Source organism: Temnothorax nylanderi, unplaced genomic scaffold, assembly GCF_030848795.1.
Source record: "Temnothorax nylanderi isolate EJ_2023f unplaced genomic scaffold, tnyl_v1.0 TNYL_tig0459_pilon, whole genome shotgun sequence".
NCBI lineage: Eukaryota > Metazoa > Arthropoda > Insecta > Hymenoptera > Formicidae > Temnothorax > Temnothorax nylanderi.
In genome coordinates this window covers 21,714-29,890 of record NW_027249521.1, presented here as the reverse complement: position 1 = coordinate 29,890, position 8,177 = coordinate 21,714, and the positions used below count along the sequence as shown (strand labels likewise).

Genomic DNA, 8,177 nt, shown 5'->3' with positions numbered 1-8,177 from the left:
AACGGGTTAAATCATGAAATCCTCAATATTCTTTATTGCACTATTTGGTAAAATATGTACTGGGTATTTTATCAGTCGAAATATTTGCATTTTACTTTAAATATTAGAGATTAAATCAGTGTACAACGGCTTTAATGTGCACTGAGTGCGCACCAGTTCTGCCAATAAAAAACGCTATAATAAGCGACTATCTCCAGCGCGATCTGGAGGCCGGTAACAATACGTTGAATACACGGCTGCATCCGTTTACCCGGTTCGGAAAGATTCTCCCAGCGTTCAACTATGCCGCGTTGAACCCGTTTAAGAAAAACACTGCACATTACGGTAAAGGCCATTGCACGTAACAATGTTTTAATTGTAATCGTAAGGCCGTAAGAAAATAGACCAATCACACTCGATTATTCTTCAAGCGCGAGAAGAATAATCGACTGTGATTGGTCTATTTTCTTACGGCCTTACGATTAAAACTAAAACTTTGTTACGTGCAATGGCCTTAAAAACGCTTAACCCCGCTGGAAAATAAAAATTACGAGCAGCCGCTATAAATTACCGCTGCCATGTAAGTATCCTTCATCACGCCACAGGGGGCAAGAGAATGTCGAAAAAAACATATCCTCGTTATCATATCGCGATGTGCTATCTGCGAGCAAAGTTGACATTAATCCTGTATTGAAAATCTATTATATATGCAAATAAAGTACACCTTATGGGAAATCTCCGAGTATTTCGGAATTCTCCGTTATACAGAGACACTGAGGCAAACATCTAGAATTTTTTCTTTTTGTAAGTTAATTTTTATCGAACATAACCTGAGAAATATATTGATGTTCCAGATAACGTTGTTTTGTGTTATATAGCCTCAAGGAGAGGTTGAAGGCACATACTTTCGGTCTCATGATTGGTGGAAGAGGGTTGCGAGCAGACCGTGATAGTGCATCTATAATCCAGCACATTTTTGCTGTGATCGAAGATTTATTGTTACTTATAATATATTTTAAGTTCCAGTTTAATATTTGTTGTGTCACTATGATTACTTCTGCTTTATATGATTTTTCAGCCATTGCTTCGTGACGAAAATCGTGAAACTGGAAGAATCGGACAATTTGCATCATTGCAAATCTTTCTTGACGATCGTTTGGAACGGAAGGGGTGAAACGCGCAAAAAGAATCGCAGAAAGAGATGATAAGTGTGATTGTCTTGGACACTGTATAAGAAGAAACAACAAGGTGTGTCAAATAAAAAAAATATATATAGGGAAAAAAGGCTCTTGTCCTAGGTTGTTCTCTCCGTCCACCATAAAAAGAATTTATAGTGGAGGGGATAAGAGAGGCCACAAGGACCCGCAAAAATCCTGTAAAATTTCAGTTTGCTTCAGTTTGCTGGTAGCAACCAAATGCAGAAGTACTCAAATCGATGAAGAATTTAAAATATCAAAAAATATAAGAAATATATCTACAACTCTTTTTTCTATATTTGAATTTATAATATTTTATAACATAGTTAACTTCAAAGAAAATGTATGAATTCTTTTATATTTTTTCAATTTTCTAATGATGTGTATAAAATAGTCTACATGTCTACAATTAAGATATTAGAAAAACGTGTCCAATTTAAAAATTAAAATACATTGATATATATATATATATATATATATCATTACACTGTACAAAAAGAAAATTTATATTGTACACACACACACACACACACACACACACACACACACACAAAATCTAGTATACCATTACAATCCACACTATTATGATAGCTTTTTTATCTTATAATATTAAAGTCTTATTCTGAATTTTATTATTATGAATGTATTTTAATTTTTAAATTGGACACGTTTTTCTAATACCTTAATTGTAGACATGTAGACCATTTTATACACATTATTGGAATAATTGAAAAAATATAAAAAAATTCATACATCTTCTTTGAAGTTAACTATGTTATAAAATATTATAATTTCAAATATAGAAAAAAGAGTTGTAAATATATTTCTTATATTTTTTGGTATTTTAAATTCTTCATCGATTTGAGTACTTCTGTATTTGGTTGTTACCAGCCGACTGAAGCAGACTGAAATTTTACAGGATCCTTGCGAGCCCTTGTGGCCTCTTATCTCCTCCACTATAAATTCTTTTTATGGTGGACGGAGAGAAGGACCTAGGACAAGAGCCTTTTTTCCCTAGAAAAGTTTTCTTATATGATGTACGAAATATGCACGTGTTGAGTTTGAAAACTAAAATCGATCGGTTTAGATATATGGAATGTGGTTACGCATGTTGCTCTTCTAATAACATTGAATAATATCGATTTTACGTATGATTTCTGTCTTCAAATATTCGATTAATTATTTAGTTATTTACAAGTAATTTTGTCCGACGTAAAATATAATTTCATGTTTAAGAATCGTCACAATTACCACACATTTTATATACAAATACTAAAACCAAAATTGTAATAGCTCATTTAACTCGATTTTTTTGTAGCAATACATGTTTCAACGTTGGAACGTTGGAGATGGATCTGGATGTACAGAATGCAACTCCATCAACAAGCAGAGAAGAAAATAACAGGTAATAATAAAAGACTAGTAATTATTTTCATAAACACTTACCAAAAAAATACATATATATAATAATTTTTTTGCAATGTTTGGAAAATATTTGAATATTGTAATAAAAATAACATTCTTTTAATTATATACCTTTTTCAGTAATTTGCAATTACCTGAACCTGAACGTGTAATGAATAATGATGCTGAAATTGCTGGACCGTAAGTTTTATTTATTTTACTTTAATCTATATATCTCTTTATATCTCTATATATCTCTATATCTCTCTCTCTCTATATATCTCTATCTCTATATATCTCTTTACTGTATTACGTGATCAAAACTATGAATGCTTATAAGCTACAGTCCACATAACACTACAAATGATTCAAAGCTGTCATTTTCTCCTTTTTTTCAATAAAGAAAGAAGAAGACAAAGAACGCTTTAAAGCATAAATTGTAGCATTAAATGGACCGCAGCCTTAATTAATACCTGATATGTTGTACAATATGATTTGTGTGCAATAATTTATATTGCACTTAATCTTATGTCTTTACATATACCCTGGTAGAAATGTATGCAGTTTTCCTAGACACCCTTCCAGTTACTGTCTAGTATTACTGCATTCTCATTTGTGTAACAATACTGCGTAGGAAATGGACAAGAACTTGATAGAATTTTATTCAGTATCTGAAGCAGTTTTCCTGGTAAAAATATATGCAGTTTGCGTGGACACCTGCCCAGTTATTGTCTAGTATTAATAGATGATTATTAGTTAAAATACTGCGCAGGAACTGGATAAGAACTCAACAAAGTTTCATTGAGTTTCCATTGTTTCCAAGACATATTGTAATATTGATTCAGTTTTATAACGTGCGCGTATTATACAGTCTGTATAAAATTAATTTAAAAGATTGCATAAAGTGTTAAAAGATCTTAAAACTGCGTGAAGAATGAGTGAACATGTAGAAAAACATAGAGCAAGGAAAAGGAAATTGGAGGAAATAAGGAATATGACAGAACAAAATTTTGTTGCAGAAGTAACAACTAATAAGGCTATTATGATTGGAGGTGAGCAAAATATTCTGATGATAATAATATTAATGATATAAAAAGTAAAACTTATAAAACTAATCCTTAAAAATGAAATTTTTGAAGAAAAATGTAAAGGTGTTCATGACATTTGCAATCCGAATATAAAAATAAGGTCAATGAGAGTGTCGAATCATACTGCAAACATCTTCGGTATATAATATGTATTATATACCGCTAAACTCTCTCTCTCTCTCTCTCTCTCTCTCTCTCTCTCTCTCTCTCTCTCTCTCTCTCTCTCTCTCTCTCTCTTAGTATAATATATATTACGCATGAAAGATTTCCTGCATTATGACTCTCATTAACCTCAAAATTTTACATTTAGCAATAAAATATTACTAAGGCAAAACTGTCCATTTCTTGATCAGTAGGTTTGCTTATTAATCAATTGAATTGTTCATTTATTGTCCTGTTATTGTTCAGTAAATGAGTTCAGATTTTGCGCATCTTTTGTGCGCAGTAACTGAAGAAAAAGCGTTACATCTTGATTGGAAAATTCCAAGTAGTTTTACTTCTCAGTTATTAGACAGAAGTTAATATAACTGTCCAGTAACTGCTAAAAAAATGCATGACATTTCTACCAGGGTAACGAAATGCCATATTGAACCCAATGGTTTTCAAAGAATGAAAGTGAAATTTGCTGTCCATCCAAATGCCTCACGGTTTACTTCCAAGTGAAGCAGTTGGAACCATTGATTTAATAGACCATTTCGATAAATTATTTGATATTTTGAATTCTCATACTGCAAGTAGCCCTAAAAAATATGGTAAAGTTTTTACCGAAAGCGAAATACAACAACAGTTTTTAGAAAAAATAATATGCTTTTTGAAAAGTATTAAAGTCATTGATAAAAATGGTACTAATGTAAAAGTAAAATGTTTTGAATGGTGGCAGATAACGATTAAAAGTATAATAAAACTTTGGGAAAAATTAAAATGTTATAATTTTCTATACTTGAAAACACGTAGGATTAATCAAAATTGTCTCGAAAATTTTTTTGGTTCGATTAGACAACAAGGTGGTAATTCTTTAAATCCAACACCTATACCATTTTCACGCGCTTTCAAAAAACTGTTCAGTATAACATTTCTGAAACATTCAGATACGTAAAATTGTGCTCCAGATGAAGATGATATGTTAAGTCTAATTGGGACACCAAATTCTACTTCATCTATCGTATCTGAATCTGTTCCATCTTCAACGCGTACAATTTTAGACATCCCAAATTATGATTATTATACAATGAATCTGCCAGAAGAAAATGCATTTAAATATGTATGTGGGTATCTAATAAAAAAATGTTTAGAAATACATTCATGTGATACATGTATAGATTATGTAAATAAAAGCAAGACTACTTTTGATGATACAACGTTATATTCTTTATTTCAAGCTTATGAAAAAAATGAAACAAACATGTTCGGGAACTTAAATGTAGCAAGCGATGATTTCTGTTTATATATACATAAGTTAGAAGAAATATTTGTGACAAATTTTGAAAAAAATTGTTTTCAGAAAAATATTGGCAGTTACTTATTTCAGCTTGTGCAAAATATAATTTTTGAACCGCCGTGTCCGCATTTTCCTACAATATTTCTTATCAAATTATTTTTGCGTATGCGTATTTATTATACATTATCAGAACATAACAAATCATGTAAGAAAGAAAGTAAAAGGAAAAATAAAAAATTTATAAATATTCTACATTTATAAAAAAATCTTTTTTGATCTTCACTTTATATCTGTATCTAGCCTTGTTTTTATAAGTATTTATGTAATTACATATTCTTATATTTATATTTATTATTATATTATTTTTGCTTTTTGTCTGTCTCTCTTTTCGATTTGTATCGAGGTGGATCGAGTAGCTGAGATACGGATAGATGAGAGAGGTTGGTGAAAAGAAGCTGAAGAAGTTTATGTATATGATACAAGAAAATATTATTTGAAAAATGAGAAGAACATATGTGATAAAATAATATTATAAATGTAAAACATAAATATATGCAATATATAAAGTAATACTTTTTTATATTTTCATACTTTTTTTCAATTCGAACTGTAATCGTCGAACGTTATAGTACGCGCTACGACGTTACTCTTGACGCCTTTTGCTTTTTTAGTGTCTTTTTTACCATCCACCCTGAACGCGTACATCTTCGCTCTGAGCCCGACGAATTCCGTCATGATCGTCTTCATCACACCATTGTTTTCATCTTTCATTAAGCACGGCACCTTCTTGTTTGCAAGCGGTATACCGTACACGTTGTTAGTCGGACAATCGCTCGTGTCGAATCTGTGGATGTCGCGTTTCATCGTCTCGTAAACATTCTCGCACTCGATGTGGTATATAAGGCTGTCCGTATCAGTGTACATAATTTTGCATTTGTCGCGATACAGTGGTAACATATACTCGTAATGAAATTCATATAAATAGACTTTCGATACATCGAGTATACACATGCCCACGTAGATCGGTTTGTTGAATTTTACCTCGAGTTTACGCAATTCAACGGCGCGGCGACTAGATTGCCTGAACGACTGTGAAAGTTTGGTTTCGCGATTATTGCCTCCGCACGGTCAGGTGGCAATAATCGCGTACCAGCGTGTCGTCTGGCGCGAACGGTTTCTCGCATATAGACAGTCGCACTGCGAAATATCTCCCACTCGTCTGGCGTTAAATCTATCATGTGAACATTATCAGACAATATAGACTTTACGTTATGGGCTAATTTCTCAAGCTCTCCGGCAAACCACACGATGCAGTCTTTATCGCGACGAAATCGATACACGGATAACGAGTCGTCGTTGGTAGGTATAGGTGGATCCGCTTCCGTCTTCTTCAGGGTGCACTCTGGGGCTACGGTCAACGTGACGCTACAAATGCTTTGGAGCGTTCTTCTTCTCCTTCTTTCTTCATTGAAAGAAAAGAGAAGAGGAATGCTTCGAAGCATTTGTAGCGTCACGTTGACCGTAGCCGAGGTCCGCGTACACGATGAACGGGACTCGTTCTTTCTTGCCGTAGTTGGTAAAATGCGGCCACTTGTCATCCTCACTTGGCAACTGGATGGCACAGTGGTTTAATTTTTGGCAGTCTACGCCATGGGCTGCCAATTTTTCGCTCGAACTGAAATAATGTAGACATCTGCGAAAAAGAATAATTTATTATTTTTCATGAAAAAAAAATGAAATATCATAGAATAAAAATATACTCACCGATCGCAGAAGTATTTTTTGTGTCCTTTCTTATTAATCTGCGAGCTCACGAGGCGTGATAAATTTTTCATCCAGGCGAAATATCCTACGTTGGCATCTCGCGGGCCTTCCACGTACAACAAATTTACGTGTTTGTTGTTTATCTTTCGGTCGGTGAGCCGTATTGGTAAGATTGTATGTTGATCCTTGTTTTTTTTATGGCATATACGTTGATGGAAATGCCGTTAAGATTTTCAAATTTTTTTATTTGACTCAACGACATTAGGAATTTAATGTCTTGTAAATTTAATACTGTTTTATAATGAGGGTACGAAGATTTTCTACATGTATTATTCTTAACTGGGTGCAGAGCAGCCACCACTGACCACGCGAAACACGCATTGTTCGTTGATTCCACGTTGATCACCGCTCTTTTTAATTTAATTTCTTCCGGCAATTTCACGAAACACCCCGCGCGCAATGGATTATATTTGTTTATATTTAGCGTTAAATTAAGTATACGTGACAACGCCCACTCGCTATCGCGTTCCTGGAATTCCTTCAGCGATGCTAGGGTAGGCTCGATAATATAACGCGCAACTGATACTACTCCTGCAAATCAGACGAACGAAGGAGTTCACAGTTTCTCGTATTGACACTTATTCGCACGTTTATCACCTGCAACAAACTCGCCGTTGAACGCACTGTATTTATCTTTACACTGTCATGTTGTTGTATGACGCACGTTCCGCACACGATCGAGTACAATGTTTCTCGCATCTTCGAGAAATGATCGCGGTTCGATGTGATCGGTATTGATTACCGCACCAATCAATATACGACTTTCGAAAGCCGTATCTATCTCACGCCATCTGAGTGAGTCCTGTCTCACTCGCACTGTATCCGGCACTCACATGCACGAAACGTTGACGTACCGAATCTTTTAAACTTTCGATTCCCGCGATACGAACAACCAACGACTGTTAGTGGCCGATCGATAATCGCGGCCGTTTAACTCGGCTTTGTTCTTCCATCAGCGATTCGTTAAACTCAACACATCGTTACTCCCACGCGGTAAATTCTTCTCTCGAATTTAATAGGGTGGATTGCTCCAATAACTCTTGCTCCATATTGCAATCAACCATATTCTCAAGTTGCTCGCTTGCTTGCTTGAGCATACTATGATTTTAACGCTCTTCTTCATCGTTTTATACTTTTTTTCTATCGCTTTTTCTCTTTTCTCTATCGTTTCTTTCTCTTCTACTTTTACGTCACAGAGAGGTGACATCCTTTAGACGTTGAGTCTCAATTGTAATTTGCTTATTAATA

General features: G+C 34.1%; 1 long non-coding RNA gene across 4 annotated transcripts; it reads left to right on the top strand.

Annotated features, from left to right (window-relative positions):
- The first annotated feature begins 403 nt into the window (after positions 1–403).
- LOC139782997 (uncharacterized) lies at positions 404–5,677 on the top strand. Of its 4 annotated transcripts, none has more exons than XR_011721087.1 (5): positions 404–559; positions 834–1,227; positions 2,494–2,580; positions 2,721–2,780; positions 5,522–5,677. It is a non-coding gene; the product is annotated as an uncharacterized lncRNA (long non-coding RNA). The 4 variants fall into 4 exon arrangements; XR_011721086.1 differs by having other exon boundaries at positions 5,509–5,677; XR_011721085.1 differs by lacking the exon at positions 5,522–5,677 and adding an exon at positions 4,777–5,357.
- Positions 5,678–8,177: the final 2,500 nt, after the last annotated feature.